This window comes from Haematobia irritans, chromosome 3 (genome assembly GCF_050003625.1).
Source record: "Haematobia irritans isolate KBUSLIRL chromosome 3, ASM5000362v1, whole genome shotgun sequence".
NCBI lineage: Eukaryota > Metazoa > Arthropoda > Insecta > Diptera > Muscidae > Haematobia > Haematobia irritans.
Window position 1 is genome coordinate 229851191 of NC_134399.1, and position 13748 is coordinate 229864938.

General features: G+C 35.4%; 2 long non-coding RNA genes across 2 annotated transcripts; both read left to right on the forward strand.

Annotated features, from left to right (window-relative positions):
* The first annotated feature begins 16 nt into the window (after nt 1-16).
* Nucleotides 17-476, forward strand: LOC142232147 (uncharacterized). Its single transcript, XR_012721047.1, has 2 exons — nt 17-212; nt 270-476. It is a non-coding gene; the product is annotated as an uncharacterized LOC142232147 (long non-coding RNA).
* Nucleotides 477-4341: 3865 nt separating this feature from the next.
* LOC142228685 (uncharacterized) lies at nt 4342-4840 on the forward strand. Its single transcript, XR_012720244.1, has 2 exons — nt 4342-4599; nt 4667-4840. It is a non-coding gene; the product is annotated as an uncharacterized LOC142228685 (long non-coding RNA).
* Nucleotides 4841-13748: the final 8908 nt, after the last annotated feature.

The following is a 13748-nucleotide window of genomic DNA, read 5'->3' on the forward strand; positions in this document are numbered from 1 at the left end:
TTCAACCTCATCGTTACCACAGACTCGTAAATGTCACTTCAACCATCATGAAAAGGTTCATCAAAAAGTACATGCAAGTAATTGCCATCCCTACTGTTAAAAAAGCCATTTTTTTGTGAAACGCCAAGCGCAACCAGCTTGTTATATTTTAATTAAATAAAAACGAAAATAAAGTTCTGAAAACATAGATTATACGCTTAAAATTGTGAAAGGTATATTGGTGAACAATTTGGTGATTTTCCAAATGGAATAAAGTGATCGTTTTTCAGATATTTTACAGACACGCTGCCTCCATGGAATAAAAACACTGGACGCAGCAACATGTAACTCGCTACTTGTAATTCAACATCATCATTAATGCCAAAAATTATGTTAAATGTAATGTGATAGTGGTATAAATGTTATATTTTTAAGAATTTGTAAATGTTTAATCAAATTAATAAATATCTAAACAAACGTGTTTTACTCGACCACAATGATTCTTTTACAACTATCTTAAAATGCACTTTTTCTGATTGTTTGGAGGGTCCCTTATTGGCGTCGTTCTAAATTGATCTATAAAGGCACCTAATAATTGCACTCATGCGAAACATTTTTGTAGTAACTTGGCGTGGTACAACTTCTCAATAGTGACGGCGCTTTTCCGACGAGTTTTTGATGTCGTATATGATTGTTTTCGACGTAGTGGGGATTCTCAAAAGTGTCCCCAAATTCAAAAAATGTTGGCAGGGAAGTGATCGTTTTTCAAATATTTTTCCAGGCACGATGTCTCCATCGAAAATAAACAAACTAGCTGATAGACGCTGCAATATGTAACTTGCTACTAAAAACTCAACATCATTCTTTTATTAGTGCAAAAAATTATGTTAAATGTGATGAGATAAACCGAAAAATGTTATATTTATAAGAAATTATAAATGTTTAATCAAATCAATAAACATCTACACAATCGTGTTTTACTTGACCACAATGATTCTTCTACAATTACCTTAAAATGCACTTTTTCTGATAGTTTGCAGGGGTTCTTATTGGCGTCCTTCGAAATTGATCTAAATAGGCACCTAATAATTGCACTGATGAGAAACTTTTTCGTAGTAACTTGGCGTGGTACAACGGCGTTTTTCCGACGAGTTTTTGATGTCGTATATGATTGTTTTCGACGTAGTGGGGATTCTCAGAAGCACCCCAAATTCAAAAAATGTTGGCAGGGATAACAGCAAACAAAATGTTTGCTGATCGTATTTAGGAGCTTGTAATTATATTATATAGACCAATATACCAAAAACTACTTTTGGTTTTTAAATATGCTTTGGGGGAAAATAACAGCAGACATCGACTGCTGTTTTTAGCAGACTTTTTTTCTATGAGTGGACGAAAATTAGCCTAATCTAATCTAATCCTTAACATGTTTTGCTTAGTAAGATAGCGATATGAAATGGTTTTTTTTATAATATTTTTGTTTTTTTTTTCTTCACAATATTAAGGGCCAGTTTCTCAATGTCTTGTTATTATTTATCGTGTCGATAAAACAGCTGATCCCATACAAAAATTTTACTAACCGGAGGTCTATCCACCGGTTAAAATTAATCGGGGGATGAGAAACTGGCCATAAGTTGGACTAAGTGTCCGTTAAGTATGATAGCAATTTAAAATTGCTTTTTAATTTACTCAACAACAAGTTTATTGCGCTGTATAATGTTATTACTTAAAATATTTAAAGAATCCCGGGATTCTATATTTTGAAATCCCGAATCCCGGGATTTTTAAAAGTCGAACGCTAAGAATTTTTAAAAAATATTCAATTAAAAATTTAATTGATTCAAAAAATTTTTTAATTGAAACAAAAATCAATCCCATAAATTTGTTCTATCAATGAATTTTTAATTGGATTAATGAATTTTTTAATTGGATCAATTACGTTTTAATTGACTTTGGTAATTGATACCTCATTGATTCAACAATTTTTTTAATTGAAACAAAAATCATTCCCATAAATTTGTTCTATCAATGAATTTTTTAATTGGATCAATTACTTTTTAATTGCCTTTAGTAATTGATACCTCATTTCTGTAATTATTTCAAATAAAAATTAATTGGATCATTTAATTTTGTGATTGAAGACACCAAATATTTTTGTGTGTGGGATATATTCGTCTCCAGCACTGTCGTCCGGATAAACACTACGACAGAGATTCGCCTATTTGTTGTGTGTTGGTTCAAGTTTTGCCATTACACTGCACGAAAAAATAAAAACGACATGAAAACACAGGAAGAAGCATCCCTTCCAACAAATATTTTGAATCTGACTTCTGAGAATCCCCACCACGTCGAAAACAGTCTTATGCGATATGGCAAAATACTATCACAGTTGGCGATTGTTGCAGTGTCACTTACGAGTCTGTGGTAGCGATGAGGATGAAATGGAACTTTGAAATGCTGGCAGGGATGTTGCAGAGTCTATTAGCCGGTGTTATTATTCTCGATGGAGGCAGCGTTCCTGGAAAACTATCACTTTATTCCATTTGGAAAGTCGAAATTGTACACCAATATACCTTTCACAATTTTAAGCGTAATAACTATTTTTTCAGCACTTCATTTCGATTTTATTTAAATAAATTATAATAAGCTGGTAGAGCTTGGTGTTTCACAAAATATTAAATGGCTCTTGTAACAATAGTGGTGGCAAAATACTTTTCGTACTTTTTGATATTTTCCCCCCATCACAGTTGGCGATTGTTGTAGTATCTCTTACGAGTCTGTGGCAGCGATAAGGATCAAATGGACTTTGAAATGCTGGCAGGGATAAACATAAACAATGAAGATGGACGAAAAGTTATTCGGAAGTCATTTTTTAACCCTTTGACGACGAATAATTAACCGCTCTATAAAATTATTTTTTCTTGAGAATTCATATTCAAAATACACCTATTTACTAAGTAAAGTGTCGTCAAAATGTAAAAAAAAATTTATTTTCTTCTACGAGAAATTTCATAGGGGGCTTCAATGCAAATACCATTATCACATGCATTTTTAAGATCGAAAAACAAACGTTTTAACGTATATAGAATACATATAATATTGTGGGTCTAAGAATGACAGAATGATTTCAACATTATCAATACTCGATTGTAGTTATGCGTATAGCTTATATAGAAAATTCTTTTCGGGGTGCATAACAAAAGATTCAAAACTTGCCCCAAATTTATTAAACATGAACCTGCATTGGCCATATTCCAATTTGAGGTGAGTACCCTGCCAGTATTTCAAAGTTCTATTTCATCTTCATCGCTACCACCGACCCGTAAGTGACACTGCAAAAATCGCCAACTGTGATAGTATTTTGCCATCACTATTCGCATGAAAGTATTTTGCCATCACTATTGTTAGAAGAGCCATTTTATATTTTGTGAAACACCAAGCGCAACTAGCTTCTTACAATTTATTTAAATAAAAACGATAATGAAATGCTGAAAACATAGTTATTTCGCATAAAATTGTGAAAGGGATATTGGTGAACAATTTTTGACTTTTCAAATGGAATAAAGTGATAGTTTTTCAAATATTTTTGCAGACACGCTACCTCCAATGGGAATAAAAGCACTGGTTGATAGACGCTACAACATGTAACTCGCAACTTGTAACTCAACATCAATCTTTTATTAATGCATGAAAATATGTTAAATGTGATGTGACAGTCGTATAAATGTTATATTTATGAGAATTTATAAATGTTTAATAAAATTAATAAACATCTAAAAAATCGTTTTTTACTTGTACCACAGTGATTCTTTTACAACCATCTTAAAATGCACTTTCTCTGATTGTTTGAAGGGTTTCGAAACATTTAAAATTTCTAAATTACTTGATTACAAAAAGTAACCGTGAAAATATGCTGGTTTTTAGCTTAAAAACTGAACATATTACTTAGCTCTACCATGAAAAATTTTTGATGAACAAAATTTTTTCAAAATTTTATAAATTGGTCTTAGTTTAATTATTTTTGGCTTACTTTAATGACATGAACTAAAAATGAAAAAAAAATAAAATCAAATGATGTACGTAAGTTTACTAAGAAAAGAGTTCATATTTTTCTATTTCTGATTAAATTTTGATTAATTTGTGTCCCTCTTGATATTCGTATAGCGTTAAAGAAATTTTAAAAATATTTAACTCCAATGCAATTTTTGGTTCTAATGTGTGTAATTTATAAGAAATTTTCTTCAATTTAACAAAAAGTATCAGCTGTATCACGTTGCAATTGATAAATTATTTTAGTTAATTTTTCTAAAGTAAACTTAAATTTTCTTTCATGGTGGATTCACTGTTATCTGGTATATCCCTGCCAGCATTTCAAAGTTCCATTTCATCCTCATCGCTACCACAGACTCGTAAATGTCACCACAACCATCGCGAACTGTGATGGGGGAAGCATATCAAAAAGTACAAAATGTACATGAAAGTATTTTGCCATCACTACTGTTAGAAGAGCCATTTTATTTTTTGTGGAACGCCAAGCGCAACCAGCTTGTTATATTTTATTTAAATAAAAACGAAAATAAAGTTCTGAAAACATAGATATTACGCTTAAAATTGTGAAAGGTATATGGTGAACAATTTTCGACTTTCCAAATAGAATAAAGTGATCGTTTTTCAAATATTTTTCCAGGCACGCTGTCTCCATCGAAAATAAACAAACTGGCTGATAAACGCTGCAATATGTAACTTGCTACTTAAAACTCAACATCATTCTTTTATTAATTCAAAGAATTATGTTAAATGTGATGAGATAAACCGAAAAATGTTATATTTATAAGAAATTATAAATGTTTAATCAAATCAATACACATCTACACAATCGTGTTTTACTTGACCACAATGATTCTTCTCCAATTACCTTAAAATGCACTTTTTCTGATAGTTTGCAGGGGTTCTTATTGGCGTCCTTCGAAATTGATCTAAATAGGCACCTAATAATTGCACTGATGAGAAACTTTTTCGTAGTAACTTGGCGTGGTACAACTTCTCAATAGTGACGGCTCTTTTCCGACGAGTTTTTGATGTCGTATATGATCGTTTTCGACGTAGTGGGGATTCTCAGAAGCGCCCCCAAATTCAAAAAATGTTGGCAGGGATATTCTCCAAGTTTTTTTTTCTGCATTAAGCCTAGTACTAAGATCACGTTTTCGCACGAAAAACTGTTATACTCCATTTAAAAAACGTTAGCGCGGAATAAATGCGAAATCTTTGTTTTGAGCATTGTTAAACACATATTTATACAACCCTGGATTTTTCGCACGAAAAAATAGGCAGGCATATTATTTCGCATAAATAAGTTAACATCCCTGCGTTTGGGACCCTATTTACGGAGATAGATGAAGATATTCGTTTTTCGCAGAAACGAACTTAGTACTAAGCATTAAAGAACTAGTAACTGTCGGTCGTCATAAAAAGATAGTATTCAATTCTCCTTTCCATGAAGTTGACTAGATGAAAGTGATTGTTTTAACGTAGAAGTTGTGGAATTAAGGACAACACTGAATATATTTTGAGTACATTTATAGAAATAAAGTAGTTGGACACTGCACAGAAAAAATGTAAACTACATTATGGGAAAATGAACTATCTCGAGCGAAAATTGAACTAAATTGTATTCCAAATTTTCAGATTAAATTAACGAAAATTCTCCGACGTTTTTAGATTTTTAACTACAATTTATGAAATGCATCTTACTCGAAAAGAAAAAATGAACTAAAAACAAAGAAACAATCTTAGGCGCCAGATCATTCCCATTTTAACCACGCTGTAGTTCATTCTTACTATTGTTACGAATTTGATAATTATAGATATAAGTTTATTTAAATTGGTTTCCGTTAATTTAAAATTTCAAATTGTAACGATAAAATTTTGCTATCACTTGTTGGAATCATCTACTCATTTTCTAGTATTTTCCTGAATTTCTTTTATGTTCTTTTGTTTGCTTAAGGCCGGTATGCACCTCTAGCGAAATTTTCGGTAGCAATAATTTATTTAAGTCTACAACAAAAAAACAGGGCTGTGTATACAAATTTTAAACCAGCTAATCGCTTTTAAAAATTGTTAATATATGTTCCAAATATTCCTCAAATAAATTGTTTATTATTTACACACCTTTTAAAACTTTTACACACACAATGATTATAATAAATTAAATGTTTGCTGCCAAAATATGCTTTTGACAACCCTGTTATTTTCATTAGAGGTGCGTACAAGCTTACGAAATTGAACGATACCGAAAATTTCGTTAGCATAAATAGCAATGCATTTCTTATGGGAATGAAATTTTTCGCTAGAGGTGCATACCGGCCTTTACCGAAATGTTAGTTCTTACTCTCTCATAGAATAGCAACCCCTTTGCTTTGTTATTCTGCATTCTCATTTCATTTCATCTCATTGTCTATTGTCATTATTGTTGTTGTTGTAGTAATGCGAGCATATATCTATGTGAGTGTGTATGTGTTTGGCAGCCACCAGGTAAACAACCAGCGTTGCCACTACAAAATTTTTTTTTGGACCAACATTTTTCCATAATCGGACCAAAATTCCCTCCAGCGGACCAAATTTCCAATTTCGAAGAAAAATGCTTTAAAAAATATTTTATTGTTGTACATAGTGCTTTTATTAAAAAAATAAAGTAAATCATAATTCTTTTTTGCCATAAGTGAAAAGGGAAATGGAAACCATCAACAGTATTAAAGACGATTTCATTGATTGAAGATTTTTTCAGAAATATTAAAGGCATTTGACTTTAGTAAAACGAAATTTTATTTCATGTTAGGATACCCAATTTTATATCGACAAGAGGAAACAAATTTCATTTCAGAGAAATACGTCAGCTGTGTTAGTCATACTTCGCATTCGTATTTTAAGCACATCTATGGTCTCACGACAATATTTTTTTCAGTGCACATATACTATTGAATATGTGCTAGAAATTGTAAATATCTACTAGAAACAAATTTTTAAATTAGACCAAATTTATGAAATGGGCCAAATTTAAAAATCTTTTGGACCAAAATAGACCAAATTCCGTTTGGTCCGACCATCGGACCAAATTTAAAAATTAGAAATTTTTTGGACCAATTTTGGTCCGATCGGACCAAAACGGCAACGCTGTAAACAACTTAATGGTCGTAGATCCTTCTAGCATATCTGGCGTTGCCAGAATATTGTAGTGCTACCAGAATGTTCACGTATTGCCACACCGTCATATATAAAAGCGCTCGCATGCTGCTAACGAGTCAGTCTTAATTAAAGCGTCAAACGAATAACTCCAGTGTGAACGATAACGGTAAATAAATTGTAGATTGTCGTTATTTAAAAGAACTGTGTTTTAATTGTCGGGTAATTAAAAACGCCTCAATATAAAAACGTAACAATTGGTGTCGGAAGTGAAATAACGAAAAAAAAAATCTACAATGAAGTTTAATGAGCTTCGTGTGGAAGACTTAAAAAAGGAATTGAGCAAACTGGAGCTGCCGACAACAGGCAATAAGGCCCAGCTTCAAAAGCGTCTACTGGAAGAGTTTGAACGGCGTAATATGGACATTGCGACGCATGAGTTTGATTATAAGGAAGACATTGCCCAATAAACACAGGATGAGCGTTTTTCAAATGCAACAACTTTTCAGTTTGAGGGTAAATATAATTTTCAACATAAATTCAACTTGACTTGAAATAGCTCATTTTCAATACATCTTCAAATTATTTGCGAATTACTTCCAATTTGCCAAAATGTTGACGAAATCTTTGAAAAGGTGTTGAAGATAATATGAGAAAACTTTGACAAAACACTACCCTAAAATGCAACGAAAAAACCATGTGGTTTTCAATACTTATTTGTGCAACGAAGTTCGTGGTAAAAAAAAATAGAAAATTTTAGACAAATAACCAAATAGTTTATAAAAATAGGTAAGTGAAAATAAAAAATGAAATAAAACTTTAAGGAAGTCACGAAATGTATATCTCTTTGCAGAAAACTGAAATTATGGATTCTACGTTCTCGAAAACATTAAAAAGCTGGCCGATGAAAAAATTGTGGATAATTAACTGGAACTGCTTCAAATAGTTTATAATAATTGGTACGTCAATATGAAAAATTAAATCAACACTTTAGAGAAGTCACTAAATTTAAATCTCTTTGCAGAAAACTAAAATCTTTGGATGCTACATTCTTGCAAACATTAAGAAGCTGATCAATGAAAAATGAGTGGCTTATCGACAAGAAAAAGTTTCCAGACAAGAAAAAGTTTCCAGAAACATTACAAGTGCAACCTATTAAAATTGTTAAAAACATCAAATTGTTGAAATCAACAACTTCTGGATGAACATGTGCATCACATCGTCAGTTTAATTCATATGCTATTATCAGTTTAAAATGGATATTTTGTGAATTCCTTCTGCTGGAAATCAATTCTAACACGCGGTCCAGTACGTTCCTGATTTCAAATTGCCCGCATGTTAATAAATGTTAATGCTGTTTTATGACACCAAAAGAAGGAAATCGAATTATCAATGCAAAAGTGTTTACTAATAATGTTTAAGATATTTAAAGTTTTGTTGTTTGTTTTTTTTTTTGTTTTGTTCTTATTTGTTGATATGTTTAATAAGATTATTATTTATCAATTGGTAATGTAGTGTATTATGTAGTGTAGTGTATTATTATATATTTTATTTTGATGAAAATTAATAAATTATACAAAATTCATAGAATTTTGGCTTTGACTTTCAATTTGAAGTGGGGATATCATTCATACAAATTTAGGTTGAAAAGTATTTGCAACGATGTTAATTTTGAATTTGACTCGCATCGAAAATTGTTTGACAAATTATTGAGTAGCGATGCATTTCAATTTGAGGATAACACTTGAGATATTATTGCTAATGTGTTGAATTTCACTGTTGAGGGTAATGTCTGTTTTTTGTTGAGAACGCGATTTTCTCAACAATTTCTCAACTTGAATATTACCCTAATCCTTTGAAAAAATGTTTGAAAAATTTTTGAAATTTAGCATTTTTCAAACGTTTGTGTTTATTGGGTGATGAATCAATACTCGTCAATACAAGCAGTGTAGAAACTCCATCTGTGGCTTCGAGTGTTGTGGATTACACATCAATGCTCAATGTTTTGAGCAAAATGATGGAAGAAAACTCTAGAAAAATCATGGATGAGAATTCTAGAAAAATGGAAGAAAATTCTAGAAAATTGCTGAAAGAAAATGCCCTACAAATGGAAACAAATTCTAGAAAAATGGAAGAAAATTCTAGAAAATTGCTTAAAGAAAATGCCCTACAAATGGAAGCAAGTTCTAGAAAATTGGAAGAAAAATTCGACGAAAATTCTAGAATTCTCAACGAAAAATTACAACAAATTTCTGAAGGCATGGAGAAACGTGTGGACCATATAGAAAATCAAATTGTGGAATTGGATAAGAAAGTTCTTTCCGTGGATGAGAAAATTATGGTTCATGATGAGAAGTTTCTGCACATCGAGAAAAAAATGTCAGAGCTGGAAACTAAAGGTGGTCCAGTGCGCGTCATCGAGGGCTCAAAAATCAAAACTCCTGTTTTCGATGGCTCAACGTCATTTGATGTCTTCAAATTTCAATTCGAAATGGTTGCTTGTAGAAATTTGTGGAATGACGATGATAAAGCAATTGAACTTCTATTGGCATTAAAGGGCAATGCTGCTGATGTGATACAAAGCATTCCCGCTGCTTCTAGAAATAACTATAATGAAGTAATAGCGGCACTTCAACGCAAGTATGGTGGAGAGCACAAGCAGGACATCTTCAGAATGGAATTGAGAGGAAGAATCCAGAAATCGAATGAAACCCTACAAGATTTCGCAACAGAAGTTGAGCGGCTAGTGGTGAGAGTCATCCTCTTGTGGACCGCATCAAGATTGAAACCTTCGTCAATGGAATTCGAGACCCAGATATAAAATGTGCAACATATGCGTCACAAAAGGCTACATTCGCTGAAACAGTAACATTCGCACTTGCACAGGAGACTGCGAGATTGCTAGCGCGGCCTCAAATTCACAAGGTACGTAAAGTAGAGACAGAGTGTGATGAATCAAAGTCCGTTATTGAGTCGATGAAAGAGGCCATGAAGCAGGCAATGCAAGAAATGAAGCAAGAGGCAAATAAATCCCGGATCAAATGCTATAACTGTGATAAGCCGGGACATCTAGTTCGAGAATGCAAAGCACGACGCAAACGGTCAAGGTCCACATCACCATCTCCATTAAACAATAGCCATAAGAAGGTGACCCCACAGTCAAGTGAGTCACCTTTAAACTAAATCGAGCTAGTTCAGCGGGGCAAGAGCTGGCTCCCACAGACGATGGCCCCACCATCTCCATAGCAATAGTTCAACAGAAAAACAACAATTTAACTATTGCGGGTGTTATTAATGGCCACAAGCGTACTTTGACGTTGGATACTGGTGCATCAAAGTCTATCATTAGATCTGATTTAGTAAAAGGAAAAGTTACACCACTGATTGGAGTCAAGCTACGCACGGCTACAGGGGAACCCGCAACCGTATATGGAAAGGTCACCGTAAAATTAACTATTGCTAACAAATCCGTTACTTATGATTTCATTGTGGCCGATATAGTAGACGAAGTTATAATTGGAGCGGATTTCATGATTGCTTTTGGTCTCAATCTGGATATGAAGCGTCGTGTAATGACATGGTGCGATACCGAAATAACGGTAAACGTGGGATACGACGAGAATACACCTGTCAGACGTTTGACAACGAGCCAGTCAGAGTCTATACCACCGAATGCCGAAGCAATTATATGGGTTTCTATGGATGGAGATTGTGAAGTCGGCCAATTGTGGGTTGTTGAACCAGCAGAAAACAAAAGCAACAACATCTTGATAGCAAATGCCCTGGTAACAACGAACGAAGAGAGACTAATACCAGTCCGTGTCTTGAATTTGTCTGACAATCATGAGAAAATTGTAAAATTTTCTGATATTGGAAAATGTACACCAGCCGAGGCAATAGTCAATTTGGAAGGCAACTCATCAAAGACACATGGAGCAGTGAGAAAACATCTAGAAGGGTATTTCGAGGCTTGGACACGTCATCTATCGCCGTCAGAGAGAAATAAAGCCAAGCAATTGTTGTGGAAAAACGCCTCTGCTTTTGCTTCTGAAAAGGGAAATCAAGGAAGAACATCTGTAGTGAAACATGAAATTAAAACCGCAGAAGAAAGGCCCATAAAACAGGCACCACGAAGTGTTCCCCTAGCAAAAAGAGACGAAGTTCAAAAGCTCATAAAGGAAATGGCGGAGAGTGGAGTGATCGAGCCATCATCAAGTCCTTGGTGTTCCCCAGTTGTGCTGGTCAAAAAGAAAGATGGAAGTACCCGATTCTGCGTGGACTACAGAAAACTAAATGATGTCACCAAAAAGGACAGTTATCCGCTTCCACGCATTGATGACACGTTGGACACACTAGCCGGAACAACATGGTTTTCTACGCTTGATTTGCAGAGTGGATATTGGCAAGTAGAGATCGCCGAGAAAGACAAGGAAAAGACGGCTTTTGGCGTTAATGGCGGTCTCTGGCAATTCAATGTAATGCCGTTCGGGCTCTGCAACGCTCCAGCTACCTTCGAAAGATTGATGGAGCGGGTACTGAAGGGGTTGCACTGGAAATCGTGCTTGATATACTTGGATGACATCATAGTGATGGGCAAAACATTTGACGAGCACCTTAAGAACTTGAAAGACGTTATCCAGCAATTGTCAGCCGCTGGTCTACGCCTTAACGCAAAGAAATGCTCCCTTTTCCAGCGGGAAGTTAAATACCTGGGTCATCATGTTACTGCAGAGGGCATATCCACCGATGAAGACAAAATCCAAGCTGTCAGAAATTGGCCACGACCCCGAAATCTCCACGAATTAAGATGTTTCCTTGGGTTATGTACATATTACCGACGATTCGTCCCAAACTTCGCCAGCATCGCCGCTAGTCTCCATAAATTGACGCAAAAAGGTCAGAAGTTCCAGTGGAGCGACGAACAGGAGGATTCATTCCAACATTTAAAAGAACTTTTATGTTCAGCTCCTGTTCTAGCGTATCCTATTCCGGGCGAAAAATTTGTTTTGGATACAGATGCTAGCGCGCATGGTATTGGAGGTGTGCTATCCCAACAGATAGACGGCAAGGAGAAGGTTATCGGATATTTCAGCCGAACGTTGTCCAAGCCCGAAAAGAACTACTGTGTAACACGACGAGAGCTACTAGCCGTCATAGAGAGTGTAAAACATTATAATAAATATTTGTATGGACAACACTTCTTGCTCAGGACTGATCACTCAGCTCTACGATGGTTGCTCCAATTCAAGAATCCGGAAGCTCAACTGGCACGTTGGATCGAGAGGCTCCAAAGCTATGATTTCAGTATCGAGCATAGAAAAGGTGGAAAACACGGTAACGCTGACGCTTTGTCACGTCGACCTTGCAGTATAGAATGCAAGCACTGCTCGAAAGCTGAACATAAGGAGGAGATTGTTGATATTCGGCTGTTACACATCGAATCTGGAGTGGACTGGCCAACAGAACAGCGTAAAGATCCCATTTTGAACAAAATTATTTCGGCAAAGGAAGAGAACGAGAAGCCCAGTAAGAAAGACATCGCAGCCGAAAGTCCACTTATGAAATCATACTGGGCTCAATGGGATAGTTTAGTTCTAGTCAATGGATCCCTGCAACGTAAATGGGAAAGCGAAGATGGCAAGAGCAGCCGAAATTTGATCATCGTCCCAGATTCCAAAATAAGAGACGTTTTGGCGGAGTTCCATAATGGTCCCAGTGGAGGTCATCTGGGAATAACCAAAACCGCCGAGAAAGTGAAGCAACGATTCTACTGGGTTGGATGCCAGAAATCAATTGCTGAATGGGTAGCCAATTGCGAGAAGTGCATGAAGGCGAAAGGTCCAACAAGGAAAAGTCGAGGTCCTATGCAAGAATATAGACCAGGAGCCCCGTTCGAAAGAATAGCAATGGACGTGGCAGGCCCTTTCCCAGTAAGTGATTCTGGAAACCGTTATGTCCTTGTGGTCATGGATTACTTCAGCAAATGGCCGGAGGTGTATGCAATTCCAAACCAAGAGGCAAAAACGATTGTGGATGTGGTCAACAAAAACTGGATATGTCGCTACGGTGTGCCGTCAGAGATTCACTCAGACCAGGGAAGAAATTTTGAATCGGCCATATTCAAAGAGATGTGTGAATCCCTTGGTATCAAGAAAACGAGGACTACACCATTACATCCACAATCCGATGGCATGGTAGAAAGGTTTAATCGCACTCTGGAGGAACATCTTCGAAAAGTGGTGGATAGCGGCCAGAGGGACTGGGACGAGCATATACCAAAGTTTTTGCTGTCGTATAGATCTGCCATTCATGATTCCACCTCTCGAACACCGGCCAATATTCTATTCGGAACTGAGTTAAAGTTGCCTGGAGATCTGATATTCGGCGCTAAACCTAATGAGCTCGCCATGGAAGAAAATAGAAACGACATCCCAAACACTTTCGGTGAAGTTCACGAATCAGTGCGCAACAAAATAAAAATGGTCAGCAACAGAATGAAGGCGAGATACGATCGTGCTGTAAATACTGAGGGCTTCCAAGAAGAAGAATTGGTTCTGCTATTTAACCCGCAACGAAAGAAAGGATTGTGT